At 55.3% G+C, this 13,797-nt stretch overlaps 3 protein-coding genes across 5 annotated transcripts in view; 1 reads left to right on the forward strand and 2 right to left on the reverse strand.

Moving 5' to 3' along the window:
* UBE4A (ubiquitination factor E4A) overlaps positions 1-13,797 on the reverse strand; it is a 130,252-nt gene that overhangs the window by 93,244 nt on the left and 23,211 nt on the right. The window lies entirely within an intron of this gene.
* ZBTB16 (zinc finger and BTB domain containing 16) overlaps positions 1-13,797 on the reverse strand; it is a 70,435-nt gene that overhangs the window by 39,744 nt on the left and 16,894 nt on the right. The gene's annotated exons all lie outside the window — the stretch shown is intronic.
* The window catches only part of SIDT2 (SID1 transmembrane family member 2), a 553,125-nt gene that overhangs the window by 32,407 nt on the left and 506,921 nt on the right, over positions 1-13,797 (forward strand). The window lies entirely within an intron of this gene.

The raw sequence follows: 13,797 nt of genomic DNA on the forward strand, positions 1-13,797 counted from the left end.
CCATCCTGAGCTGCCCATGGAAACCACCCGCCCTCAGCTCATGGATTTCCTACCTATGGGGATGTTCACTGGCTCGTGATGGTGTGAAAACCCACCGCAGTTATCTGTGTTGCAGTAAAACACCGACCTTCAGTTTTAGGCAGGAGGTAAAGTTCACTATGGATTGGCCCCACCGTAACCTGGTTATAATTACCATTATCTCCGAGTTAATCTTGTGAGAGGTCAACAGTTTTACAAAAATCTCGCAAGCCGTGTCTTTTACCTCCCAACTTCATATCTGGGTCAAGAGGTCAATTACCACAGCCTGCTGACTGGAGATTTCCCAGGAAAACGGGCTGCTCCCACCCCAAAGCAGCGCCGGCACAAGGGGATGCAGCCAGGCGGGCACCGGCCCTCGGCACAGGCACGGCACCCAAACCTTCGGAGCATCTGGGCTCTGAAGTCAAGGGAAAAGACTCCTTGCATCAGGGCTAGTCCCTGCCACAAGATGAATGGGGTGCGAGCCTCCACCACTGGTTGGGCATCCCCTGTGCACCGGGATGCACTCAATGGTCCTCAGCATCACACTAGCCACACGGTCCCTGCCAGTTCGTGTGGCACCACACTCCAAAGATGCCAACCTCCCCCATGCAGCCTCCATTCCCAGGTGCACAAATGGAGTCTGCAAACCCCTGTACCAGCTACAGGGAGGTGACAAATGGAAGTGGAGCAGAAACCTGCGGGGGGCTGGGAGAAGCCCCAAAGATGGATGAAGACACAACCCAGTCTCTGATCCTGCCAGCCTCCCCATGCTCACTACCACTAAACACCTGCCCTGGGACAGGATGCTGTTGGGTGGCTTGGGGAGCAAACCCATCCATAGGTGCTGCTGCCACCTCCCCTGCGAGGGCAGGCTGGGTTTCGGGGGAGGCCTGGGCATGCAGAGCATTGCTCAACTGCTCTGCAGGCAGGTGTCATAAACAAGCAGGCACATGGCAAACATATCGATTTCCCGGAGCTTATCGCGCAGCAACCAGTGCTCAGTTACCAGGCTACTTTAATATGTAATTTACTGCGAGAAAGCAGAGCGGGACTGAGCGAGGGCGCCTGAAATATTCGCCATGGGATGGATGGGGTGGCTGAAGGTGCCGCAGGCGAGGCCCGGCCTCTCCTGCCTCCCGCCATCCTCAGGATTTCCCAACAATCCACAGCTCCCCAGCCCTCGCTGCTGCGATGGACTGTTTACACAGATGCTATTAATCTTCTGCTGCAACTGTTTACGCTATGAAAATATAGTCTCAGCCGCCCGGGCTCTCCGTCTCCTTAATTTAAATTCAGATGCTTAATTTCTGTCAAAACAGAGCCCACCGAAATTACCTCCATCCATTCATTTCTGGTGCTCCGCTTGCCTTGTCAGCCGAGCGCCGCCCAGCAGAGCTGGGCAGGAGCAGGGAAAAGCAGCTGCTTTCCCAGGACTTCTCCAGCCTGCCCAGGTACCAGCCATGAAAGTGAAGACCAAAGTCAGACCATTTCACACTCCCAGCCTTTGGGAACGCTGCCATCCTGCACTCAGTGACCCCCCTTGGACCAGCAAAACACAGGGCAGAGGGGATGCTCGCCCTGAGTCAGCCCCTGTGCCCCCACAGCAAAAGCAGGGGCCGCTGCCTCCAGCTAACAGACCCAAGTCACCATCGCCAGGTGATCACCCATGTCTGGATGTTTCACCAGCCAAGCCTCACTGGGGAAAGAGCTTCCCTTTTCCTCCCTGGCACCGCCAGCCTGCACAGGAGGGTATTTTTCAGAGGGACCTGCAGGAGGTTCGCCCTTTCAGAGCACTGAGCTTTAAAAATCCTCTTTCTGCAGTGCCTCTCAGTAGATCTTTTGGAATTTACAAGATAAATACTGGTAATTTGATTCTTATCTTCTTCAAATCCAATTCTAAGGCAATTCTGTGTAAAGGACACTAATTATAGCTTGAGGGGAAAGAAAAGGTAACCCATCAGTGAGAATGCACTTGAAACGTTTAAAGGGGTATGGGACACTGAAAAGTTCAATACATTTCGATTCTGCTCTTCCAAAAACAATAATCTGTTGGGTAACAATTACCCTCTGTACCCTTCCAATCCCTGTCATGTACTTTGGTGGTCGGCCAGGGCTGTGGCAGAGGTAGCAGCACCCAGGTCTGCACCTCTGCAAAGTGCAGAGACGCTTTGGTCTCTGCAGGTCTTCTAAAGGCTGCCTGGCACCCAAGAGCAAGGCCAAGAGGGACAGCAGTGCCAGGGAGAGCCAAGCCTTTAGGCACAGACACACTGCTTATTTCCCTGGCCTTATTTACTAATGAAAGTCACAAGTTTATATGCACAGGGGAAAGTGTTTGGCAACATACACCAAGTGTAGCAAACTCATTACTCCTTAGCCCAAACACTGTCTATTCTCCAAACCACACACCTAAACACAGGCTGTTCTAGCAAAGAGCCCAGCTCCCAGGCGGCTGCTGAGGAGCATCCCTCCGAGGAGGAGGAGGAGGATGGTGGTGAGACCATGCTGGCCGTCACCACATGACACTGTCCAAACGTTACAGCACCTATAAAATAATAAAACCCCGACCCCAGGACGCGGAGCCAGGATGTGGCAAAAGATGACGCAGGAAGAATCAAAGGGATTTGGCACTCCAAACAGGGTCTTGCTTAATGAGCTGTCGCTCTACAGAGCCTTGCAGAAAAGCCCCTGGACCCAGAGAGGGGCTTGGACCCAGAGCACAAGCGGCTGCAGCATCTCAACAGATGAGGGCTGAGCTATTACCTGGGCTGAAAGATCAGGATGGCAAAGCCCATGATTTATTCATCCTGGGAGAGGGAGGAGAGGTGCTGGTTCTAAACTGGTGGGGGGCTGGCCCTAACATCCATCCTCACCTTCACTCCAAAGGTGATGCGATTATTTCTTTTAACATGGTGACACATGCAGCTAACTCATGTCTGACCCCGCCAGCACAGGGCAGACGCTGTACCAGAGGTGACCAACAGTAATTGAAAATACAAGTGCTGTGGACCGGAGCAGAAAAGCTGCCTCAGCACCAGCCCTCACTGCAACAGGTGAGAGCGACAGTGCACAGAGGACAACACACACAGAGTAAATCAGTGCTTTGCTGAGGCTGCACGTTGGGGATGGGCACGGTGGGCAGCAGAGCCACAGTCCATCCCGCATCCTGCATCACAGACCCCATGCAACATTCAGCGCAAGGACAAAAAGCACCCCAGCCCACCACAGCAGCTTTAAACCCAGCCTTTTTCCCAGCTTCATGCATGCAAATATTTCCTATTACCCCGCTTCCATGATTCAGCAATTCAAGTCCTAGTAATAAGAAGTGTGGTAATCCACACATTTGTGAGAAAGAATGGCAAATTCACGCCTTCAATGACTTTTGAGAGCTGTGCTATTAAAAAAAGACATTTTCCTTTTCTTGCACTGCAGGAAAAATACAGTTATTTAAAAATGGCAAAAGAATCGTCTCATTAGTTAATAACAGCGACAAAAGCCCTACCACGGGAAAACCACGTGGCTCAGAGCGAAGCAGGAATTACACCAACATATGTGGAGAAGGAAAAAGCCCCATGTGCACCCGGCCCCAAACCGTACAGGAGAGGGAAGAGAGGAGGGATGGAGCTGGGCTGACCCTGGGGATGCCTTGCTGTGTCCGGACACTCTTTGTCTGCCCGCTCCTGCCTGGCTCTGGCCTTGTCACTGCTGTCGCTTCTCTCGCCCTCCGCTTACTTATGCGGAAAACGTGGTTTCCGCGTGAGCTGTCGCAGCACAAAGGGCCCATGCACGATGTGTTTGCTGTGTGTTACACCCAGCGAGGAGGAACTGAAGCCCTCAAAACCCCACCGGCAGCAGCAGGAGACGGCGGACGGCACATGCCGGAGAAACACCACGAGGAGCATCCCCCTTCCCACAGTGGCTCATGGCAAAGCACGACTCTGCACAAGAAATCCTGCTTGCACACACACGTGCCATCCTTTTGGTCAGGTGGAAAATCACTGCCCCACACCAAAGCCCAAAGGGACTCGGTCCCATGGACTGAAAACACTCATCCACGAGCACACAGAGGATGCAAACCCTACTTGTGGCACATCCACACGAGAAGCCACAGTGCTGAGGACTGGTTCCTGGGCCCAACCAACCCCAGAGACCCCCACCCTGGCCATACAAACACAATGAGTTTTGGGTTGCTTTAACTTTAGCAGGAAGAAGGTCCTCATCGCTTGCCTAGGTCAGCGATCCTTATCAGCCCCCACCAACTGTATTTGTGGGTGGCATCAAACACCCAACTAAATAAAGCAGGAGAGAAGGAAAGGAAACAGCTCCTAGCCCATGGTGCCCACCCGCTGCAGGGCAGTGAGCAAACAGGCTCTGGCACACTGGTACCCACAGTCCTCCCCACTCACATGCTGGATGAGTCCCTCTCCCAATGGCAAGGTCCAACAGGAGCAATCCTCCTGGCTCTTGCAGAGCGATGCCCGCACCAGTGGCACACAACCCACCATCCACATGCACCACTGCACCCGCTCTGCTCCGGGGCAGCCCGCAGCAACTCCCACTCTGCTAAATAATGCATTGGCCAGCCCTGATGAACGCGAGGGAAGGATGATATACATTCCTGGGCTGCTTTAAGTTACGTTTGGTTAGACATTGAGGGAAGAGCTGCCTCCAGCTAAAGGGTCAGATAAGCCAGAAATCAATACAAGCAATCGCCTCTGCATCCCGAGATCCCGGCGCTGCTCCACAGCTCCCATGGCCAGGGCAGGGCATGGGCTGCCTCAGTGGTGCCCCGCTCCGGTGCCACTGACTGAGCAACCTGCCCCTGGGAGTTGCTGGTGGCCCAGTTCCCACCACGGCACCTGTTTCCCACAGCCCCTGCCCTACACGTGATGTTCCCAGCAGCACCCAGCAACACAGAGCCCAAATCTCCCCAGAAAACCCCAACCAAGTGCTGCATCGAACCAAAAGGTGTGGCAAAGCCAGAATGGTGCTTCCCCATCCCTCCCCCTGAGAGCAAGAGGACACAAGGAAGCAAACCAACAACTCCTTCTTGCTTTTTCTCATGGCAAAGCTTTTCACCTAAGTCAAGATCTTCCCGAGGAAGATTCCTGCTGGAAGGAAGGACTCTGCCCATGCAAGGTAACCCACATGCAAGCCAAGCGGGAGCGTTGCACACTACAAGCACCTTGTTCGCAGAGGGGCCCTCCCCTCCCGCCCGCTCTTGGCACTTGGAATATTTTCTACAAGTAAGGGGAAGGAAGAAAGAGAAGAGGAAATCACTGCGGTAGTGGTAAAAATAGCAGAGCACCCGCGGGAGGTACGGGGGGTTTCTGCTCGGGGCCCTGCACCGTTGTACAGAAAGGGGCCCCCACATGCACCCCCCGACCACCCCACGCTGCGGTGCACCGGGCTTGCCTTGTTCCACCAGCAGGGAGGACCTGCCCCAGTGCCAGCGATGCTGTGGCACCATCGCCCGCGCCCCGGGTGACCGCAGCACGGTTCGAGCAGGACGGTGCACCGGTGCCGGCGCGGGTGGAGGGGACCAGGGAGGTGCGGGCGTTGCACAAAGCTTGTGCCTTATCTCTCCCACGCCAAGGCAGTTTGTGTGTGGTGCGCAGAGGCTGCGACCGCAGCCCATGCCCAGCCGGAGATAAGATCCATCACCGGTGCTTGCTGTGCTGTGCTGCCGGTGAAGTGAATTCACACGCAGCCAGCCCGAACTCACCATTTGTGAGCTGACTGCTAGCTCTGCCTGCACCCAGCATCCCCTCTGCACATTCCCTCGCTGCTGTGCCCCCAGCAGGATGTTGGTCTCTGGACCAGCTCAAGCATCTTGCTCCAGACACACGACGCATCCCAACAATTAGGATGCCCTGAATCACAGCCATCCCTGCTCCTGCGCCACAGCAGGTCCCAGCAAAACCCAACGGACCAGCAGTGATGAGCTGGCCCAAAAGCCTTGTGCTGCCACGTGTGTGTGCTTCCAAGAGCACTGAATGGGTTTTGGTTGGACTTTTTAATGCGCTGTAGTAAAATGGCATTTCTGAGTCGCAGGCTTCATGCGTTTGGTCTGCGCACGCCAGAATTAATACAACCTGTCCCTAAATACCGTAATAAAAAACATGTAGTAAGCGCTTTGCCTTGATTTATGTCAGCACTGGTTTCGGGAGGATGAATCACGCTTCTTCCCTAGCACTCCTTTTAATATGATTTACTATTAATAATGCGTGGGGAAAAGAACAAGGGAAGGTGACAAAGGGCAAAGTGCACAAAGCTCAGCCCTGTCCCCAAACTTGGCGGCAAGAGGGTAAAAGCACTTTCAGCAGTTGTGACAGGGCTGCAAAAAGCATGTGGGTTGTAACTGGTGTAGTACCTGGTGCTCAAATGTGACTCTGAATCAAAGTTCAATGACAGGCGAAAGTGACGTGTTTTAGATCCATACACACGCTAACTGTGCTGTGCCTTTAGAAAAGCCCCTCATTGTAAGTAATTCCACTCAAAAATCAACACAGGCCCTCAGCAATGGGAAACCATTTGTAGGCTTTGCAGAGCCCCAGCACTGGGCACAGGGACGTCTGCCATGCCGGGGTCAGCTGTGCCAGCTGAGGGGCACGGTGCCGGCAGCCGGGTGGGTGGCTTCCCACTGCCTTCCTGCAGGAAAACTGGCTTGGCTCTGGTGGCATCATGCGGTTATCACACGTGAAAACGGGAGCCCAGCGCTCTCCCAGTGGTAGTGCCAGCAGGGACCCTGCACCCATCTCTGTGCTCTTCCCAACCTCGTGAGCACGAGGTGATGGAAACGATCTGATGTTTTGTGGGGTTGCTTTGAGTTTCTCTTTGTTTTTCCGCTCGGTCGATGTTTGCCTTCTTTATAGGTCACCAAGGTGAAAACAGGCCTCCTCCTCCCTGCTGCAAGTTGTGGCTGCAGGGAGATGGAGGTGTGTTTTGTTGAGGGGATGCAGAGTCCCCTCCTTGGCATGTAACACATGTGCCTTGGCCCATTACATGTGCTGGGACCCAACAGTGCTCCCCAGCACTCTGCCTCACTCACGGCACACAGCAAGGCAGCCGCTCCTCGCACAGCACTCAACAGAGCACGGGGTTATCAGCCCGGCTGATACACGCCGATAACCAGCCCATCTCCCGCGCTGACACCAGCAACAAAGCAGGGTGTTTAACGCTGATTTATGGAGGGTGGCTCTAGCGAGGCTCAATGCGCCTTACAGAGCTCGTGCCTATGTGGAGAGGTATTTCCTCAATTGCATATCGCAGACTTGTTTGCTAAAAACGTGCCAATAAAACAGCGACGACACTGCGAAGGCCGCTGGAAAACTAAACCAGCCCAGCGGGGCGTGTATCCAGCCATAATCTACTTAAAATCAGTTAAGAACACTACAGTGAAAATGATACAGGCGGCCCTGGCCCCCGGCCAGCACAAGTGCCTGGGCTGCAAGGCTCGCTCCTGCAACCCAAATGGTACAGCAAAGCTCCCTCCTTCAGCTGCACAGCGCCCGAGCCGGCGGATGCTCTCGGCAGAAAGAGGAATCCACCTTCACTTGTGACAGCACGTGGTCCAACAGCGCGTCCTGCCCTCGCAAAGGGCCTGGCTGCTCTCCACAGCACCCAAAACACCGTGAGCACAAACCAGTGCTCAAAACCCACTCCACATGTTCCGGGAACATTTTGGCTTAGATAAAGATGATCCAGAACAAATACGCACACAGCGTTCCTCAACACCCCGAGGCAGGTCTCGACAAGCAAGCTCGAGCCTGGGCAGTAGAGTCACGACTGCACGGGAAGCTCATAAGCCATATGAGAAGGTGCATAACCACACACAGATCTGCCTGCCTTGTTTGCATTTGGTCAAAGGGATGCATGAGCCCTGCTGCGTCCCTCATCCTACACCAGTCTCTCCCACCTGAATTTCCCTACGTGCTACCCTCCTTGCTGCCCACCAAACGGCTGCTTTGCAGCTGCTGGTCTCTACCAAGGCTGCAGCACAATCCCAGCCTGGCAAAGCCAAACAGGAGGTGGAAGATGCTGCTGCGTGCATTGGCATCTCCCATCAACCACCGACTGCAGATGCCCGTGACGGCGCAGGAGGGAGCGATGCCCAGCAAAGGGCTGAACCCTCCATAAAGCACTGAACACCGGCCCGGGGAAAAACCCCCTCGCAGGCAGAGTGACACAAGCCAGGACTGCCGGGTGAGGAGGAATGAATGGAATAGGCTAATTTACACAGGAAGTGAGCACTTACCAGACCCTTCATCCCAACACACAAAACCCTCTGCCATATCTGGAAGCAATTACACCCAGTTAACATGATCTGCCTGCCACTAAAATTAACTGCAAACAGAAATATTTTTCACTTTTGCAACAGGAGATGCCATGGCCCCGTGTTTGGCTGCCGGGAAATATTTAGTAATTACTCATTTAAAGCCTCTCTTGAAGCTGTCAAGCCGGGGGGGGGGAGGGGGTAAAAGAAAAATCCTGCTAATTGTGAGCAAAAAGGAAAATGCAGATCGTTTTACTCTATCCAAGGAAAACAGATTTACGCACCGGTGTAACGAAAGAGCCAGCCTTGTGGGGAAGGCTGCAGGGATGCTCCGCACTGCTTCCATGGGGAAAGGAAAGGAAGAGCCGACAGCATCACCCCTGAACCAGCACAGGCTCCCCGAGGGTTTCAGCCAGGGAGCACCTTTTTAACCAGCTTCACTCTGTGAGTTGTAACGAGAACTGAAAAGGCTCCACAAAGCTGATCGACCTGCTGCAGGCAATGCCAAGGAGCATGTTCCAGGCAAAGAGCCCTCAGGCAGGCAGGTTTTATGCATCAGGGTCCCACTCTGCAGCCTATGGGGATCAGCTGGCGCAGATCTGCCTGCCCTGGGCCCCAGGAAGCAGCAGCAACCCCATTGCCCCTTCCCTGGAAGCCCCTCTGCCATCAGTGAGCCACAGGGCATCGAAGCACCACCGGGCATTGCTGGCAGGAGGGAACACACAGAAGTCATCACTGGGCAAGGGGAAATAGAAATAAAATACGTAACACTGGTGTTTTCTATGATGGGACTCTCAGGGGTTTGCTTTAAAGAGCATCACACACACACAGCTAAACCAATGCAGGATAATTGATGGAATAACACGGAAGCCAAGGGGGCTTTTCCCCCTCCGCACCAGGAGCCAAGTATGGAAACGGTTAAGTCTCCCACTGAATAAATCAAAAGTTCAAGGCTGCACATAGCCCGCTGTATTCCCCCTCTGCCTATGACAAGAACCAGAGAGCCCCCGAAATCCCAAGCATCCTGAGCGGGGTCTCCGCCGTGCTCACAGGTTACACGCTCGGGGTCAGCGCCGCGGACCTTAGCTGCAACATTCATTTCCTGAGCGGGGCACGTCCCCCTGCCCATAAAGCTAATAAGAGCTTCCTCGCCCCGCGCCGCGCAGCAGCGGCCAGGCAGCCGCAACACTGGTTTCCATTAGCCCCTTATGATGCCAGGTGCCGCTAATAAGGCCCATCAGCAAGAAACAAGAGCCGCCAAGTCATCCTCGGACTCTGGAAGTAATCACGGGCAGAGTTTGGGGGGCTCTGGCTCGGGTTTTCCCTCCCTCCCCCTCCTTTTTCCTCCTTTTTTCAAGTTTCGGCCGCAGCGGGACATAAATTGCCGAATGCTTAAAATAAAATAAAAAAAAACTACTGTACCAGGCGACCAAAATTAACACTAATAACATCTCACAAAGCACTTGGGATCCGATTTATCACGTTTAGTGCCTTAATGGTATACTGCATCTGTTTCTCACTGTGCCACGTCGAGCAGTGCCAACGTGCCTAATGGCATTAGGAGCATGAGGCTCAGCTAATCCAGGCGGTGAGGCTGGTGAGCAAAGAGCCAAATGCCGGAACGTTTCCCTACGTGGCTACTTCAGGTTTACTCTGGTGTTAACGTTACAGCTCTGTGCGGGTGGCAGACCGACCGGCTACACACCACAGGGACTGCAGGATCCCACGGGAAGCTGTGGGTTCCCCGAGCAGGAACACTTTGGACCAATGGGAGCATTAACTCCTGGTCCTGCTGGTAACAGCTGGATAGATCTGCTGCTCCTTGGCACTTCAGAAACAGGACAAGAGGGCAGAAATGTGCATTCTGGGGTGCTGTGGCTGCCAGCAGCCACGGTGGTAGAGCAAAGCCCCCTCACTCCTACCCTTAGCACTCTCTTTTAGGCAATAGCTCAGCCATGAAGCCTCAAAATGCAAAACTCAGACCCCAAAACAGGAGCATCCCCCTGTGCAACAGCAAGGACAGGCACCTTCTGGCCAAAACCACTCCACAGCGAGCATTTGCAGCTGCCACCAGGACCATGGCCACAAAGCACTTTCATTTTCCAGCCGAGTATCTCCATCCTAACACATGTGGCAAAGGCTGCCAGCAAGCTCATCACCTGTGTATAATTGGGCTGTGGATGCTCAGCATCCACTACTGAACCCAACTGAATCCCATCCCCATCCCTTGCTATCAACACTAAAAAATGAAACCATGCCTTTTACAAAGTTTTAAAATATTTGACATCCCAATGACAAATTACTTTGGGCTCGGTGTGGCACTCGCAATCGCAGCTCGGGATTTTTCCCTTCACACAAACAGGCCCAAAAAGGGCTGCTGAACTATGGCTTTTTTGCCTGCAATTAGAAGCAGCGATCGATGCTAACATTAGATTAAGTTTGAACTTTGCTGAACCTAAAAGGAAATCTTTTATAAAAAAAATTAAAGAGTTGCCGACTCAATATACACTCGATTACTCAAAATCATAAACTCGGTGAGGAAGAAAACAGGGACCATGCAGCAGCCAGGGGGTTCAGGGACCTGAAAGCCCCAGTGAGAGCCAGCGCCGTGGCTTGCAGCCACTTGGCCACCAAAAGGTCACGCTTCAGCCTGCTCGACTCACCCACGTGCTGTGCCACGACACAGACGATGCTGCCACAAGCCAAGGGTGGCCGTGGAGCCGCGCTCCCGCATGGTGACGGGGCAGATCGTGTCCCTCAGGTCCCCTCCATCACTGGGGCGAGCACCTCGCATGCTTGCCAAAGCTGGTGCAAGGCCAGCTCAGCCCCTTGCTGCCCTCATTCCTGGGTGCACTTCCCACACCAGTGAAGAGGGAACAGCACTCAGAAGGCTCCGAGACTCTAAACATATATATTTACCCTTATCTAGGCATGTGTGTGTGTAAACAAACAGACCCACCATATGTATACGCTCGCCTGCGCGATGTAAACAGGCACGGTGCAGTCGGCTCATTGAGCTCAGCGCCGAGAGCGGCAGCAGCTCGGGGGGCTCTGCCTGTCACCTGCTGGGGCTCAGCACATGGGAGCAGGGCAGCGGGCGGGCCAGCATCCCGTGGTGCTGCGTGGTCCCTTCCGCGGCAGCTGGGAACGGCTCAGCTCTGGGCACCGCGCGCTCCCCTCAGCATAGCAAAGCAAAACCACAGCAGCGAATGCACAGCAGAAGGAGGTCAGCGAAAGCCGCCACTCGACGAGCGACACCGCGGTGTCCCCAGCACATCCTGCCGCCCCCCCCGCCAGCCGGCCCAGGGCCTCGGTGCAGCACACAGGGTCCCCCAGACCTCTTCTCCACCAGGCACTGTGGTAAGCAGGGGCCTGTAGCCAGCACGGTGCAGCTGCTGCCACCACCAGAACCGCTCCAGCAGGGAGTTACAGATCCCAGTCCAGCTCAGAAGCTGTTTTTAACAGCTCCAGGAACACAATAGGATCCCACAAATCCTCCCCAAATGGTAATTTTCACAACGTATTAGAAAGCAAACACTATAAAAAAGCCACATGAGACCCCATCCGCACACAGACTGCCTGGATTTAGACCTGGGGGGAGGACAGGGGGAGTGAGCTCATCGCACCGTTGCCCAATGCCTTTCAACATGGACGGTCTTAGGGATCAGTTTAAAAATGGCTCAAAGGATTTGGCTCTGCCTGCAAAGTTGGCCAGCACCAGGTTATCTGTGACAGCAGGAACGGGCGAGCGGAGCTGGGCTCTGGCTGAAGCAGCTGCCTTCGAGGCTCTGCTCAGCGTGGTGCTGGGGTCAGCCCAAGGGAGCACAGCGCGTACCCGGCCCCCTGATAACCATCAGGAATAAACAAGAAATAAGCTGCGGCCGTGGCCGTACTTGTCAAAACGAGCCAAGCCCAGGAGGCACTGACACAGGGCTGCTGCACTGGACAGCCTGGGCCATGCCCCCCATCTCCCAACCCTTGCGTGCGTGGGGAAGGATCCAACCTTCCAGCCCACCCTGCCTCGGAGCAGACCCCTGCAGCTGCATCGGGCGCTGCTCTCCGGCTCGGAGGGGGAAAGGGAGATGCTCAAGCCTGTGGCAGAAAGGCACGTTAAAATTCTCCCTGAGCCCTCACTGCAGCTCTCCTCTGGTGACGTTCGGTCTGCATCACCGCACGGCACGGCCGGCCAAGAGCTGCACCGGGGCAGCTCCGGGCACACGAACCGGCCCCAGCACCAGCGCCCTGCTCGCGAGGTGAGGGAACAAAGCAGAAAGGAGCTGAGCACCCACGGGGGGGGCAGGGAGCCCTGCAAGGGGCCAGGGCTGCTCCCGCGGTGTGCACGGGAGCTCCAGAGTGAGGAACGATGCTGCCGGCGCTCAGCGGCTGTGCCCCACACTGCAAACATCATGGGCTGAACACGCGGGGAGCTGCTGCTCTGGCACCCGACACCGGCTCCGGTGCATCCTGCCCCACACACGGGCAGCGAGCATGCAGCAGCACCGCCATCCCCGGAGCGCGTTATGTGCATGGGAACTAATTAACCTGTTGATTCATTAAAAATCTGACAGGGTGCAGAGCAAGGGGAAGGCTGTGTGCGGCTCCGGCACTGCATGGTGCTGCCGTTCTCCGAGCAGAACACTGCTGTCCTGCTGCGGGGCTGCAGCCGTGCTGGGGCCAGCACTGCACAGGGCTCACTAAAGCATGCCCACTACCAATGGGGCTGACCAGCGACGCTGATTTAGGTGCTGTGATCAACGTGGCTCCATTCCCCAGGCAAATGTGGGAAGGAGCTCCGGTCCCTGCTGCTGCTATCAGGAGGCAGCAAACAGGAGAGCACTGAACTCACACGCCACCGACAACCACCACTGCGCTCCCACCCGCAGCAGGTCCTGAGGCATGGGAGAGCACGAAGACCACCCCATCCCAAGCAGGGGAGCCCCGAAATCACACCCACAGCCACCAGAGGTTCAATCCGGAGCCAGTGCCTACAGTGCCGGACCCACTGCTCTTGCCCCGCGCTGCCCAGCCTGACCCACACACTACTTCGTGCAAAGTGCAAACATCCCCTGAACCGAGCAGCACGGAACCGCAGGGAACAGGGCGCTGCACGCAGCCATCCCGAACGTCACCGCTGCAGCCAGGCACAGGGATCCCATCGGTCTCTCCCTCCCAGCCCCGCATGGATGCAATGGTGATGGCGCAGGACGGATCGGCTCTTGGTAGCGGGTGGGCGAGGGCTGCCCAACCCCACAGCATCCCTTTATACGCAGAGCCCCGAACTCAAAGGGCAGCAACATGAACCATTCAGCAGATGCTGGCCAGGGAAACCACTGGGGTTCATGCTAGTGGGAAACACCTACAGCAAAGCCCCATCCAGGCTGCCCTCCCGACCAGTGCTTGCTAGAAAGAACCTTCTGGCACGGCTGCTGGACGTGGGACAGTTGCAACAGCTGTCCCTGCGAGCATGGTTTTGGGGTACATAGCAAGAACTTTGCACCAGCACA

This window comes from Pezoporus occidentalis, unplaced genomic scaffold (genome assembly GCF_034315485.1).
Source record: "Pezoporus occidentalis ecotype Australia unplaced genomic scaffold, CSIRO_AGI_Poc_V1 ctg130, whole genome shotgun sequence".
Classification (NCBI taxonomy): domain Eukaryota; kingdom Metazoa; phylum Chordata; class Aves; order Psittaciformes; family Psittacidae; genus Pezoporus; species Pezoporus occidentalis.